This window comes from Ornithorhynchus anatinus, chromosome 4 (genome assembly GCF_004115215.2).
Source record: "Ornithorhynchus anatinus isolate Pmale09 chromosome 4, mOrnAna1.pri.v4, whole genome shotgun sequence".
In the NCBI taxonomy this organism is placed as follows: Eukaryota; Metazoa; Chordata; class Mammalia; order Monotremata; family Ornithorhynchidae; genus Ornithorhynchus; species Ornithorhynchus anatinus.
The window spans coordinates 57,281,706-57,282,765 of record NC_041731.1 but is presented as its reverse complement, the minus strand read 5'-3'; positions in this window follow the sequence as shown (position 1 = coordinate 57,282,765).

Here is a 1,060-nt window from a genome sequence, read left to right as displayed (position 1 = left end):
TATTTATTATGCACTTATTGTATGCAGAGCTCTGTACTAAGCACTTGGGAAAGTGTGATATAACAATAAACAGACACATTCCCTGCCCACAATGAGCTAACATTCTAGAGGGAAGACAGACATAATGCAAATAAATAAATTACAGATATGTGCATAAGTGCTGTGGGGCTGGGAAGGGATTGAATAAAGAGAGTAAGTCAAGATGATGAAGGAGGGAGTGGGGGAAGAGGAAAGGAAGGCTTAATAATAATAATAATAATAATAATGTTGGTATTCGTTAAGCGCTTACTATGTGCAGAACACTGTTCTAAGCACTGGGGGAGATACAGGGTCATCAGGTTGTCCCACATGAGGCTCACAGACTTAATCCCCATTTTACAGATGAGGGAACTGAGGCCCAGAGAAGTTAAATGACTTGCCCACAGTCACACCGCTGACAAGTGGCAGAGCCGGGATTTGATTAGTCAGGGAAAGCCTCTTGGAGGAGATTTGCCCTCAGTAAGGCTTTGAAGCCGGGGAGAATAACTGCTTGTTGGATTGAGGAGGGAGGGCGTTCCAGGCCAGAGGCAGAACGTGGGTGAGGGGTTGGAGGCGAGACAGAGGAGATGGAGGCACAGTGAGAAGGTTAGCATTAGAGGAGCGAAGTGTGCCGGCTGGGTTGGAGTAGGAAAGTAGCAAGATGAGGTAGGAGGAGGCAAAGCGATTGAGTGCTTTAAAGCCAATGGTGAGGAGTTTTTGTTTGAGGCGGAGGTGGATAGGCATCCACTGGAAGTTCTTGAGGAGTGGCGAAACATGGCCTGAGCATTTTTTTTTTTTCACTGTTCACTGTGTTTGGGTGAAGAGACGTTTACTGAAAAGGTGACTTTAAAACCCACTATCACTCATCTATAGAAAATAGATGAGGGAGGTTTTTGTAAGGCATTTGGAAGAGAGCAGGATTACTATTAGAAATACTAGCATTATTTCAAACATTAAGTTCTCACTATGGGCAAAGCATTGAACTGAGCGTTAGATAAATAAACACAAGGAAAACTTTTCATGATTGGGAATGCCAGCAGTA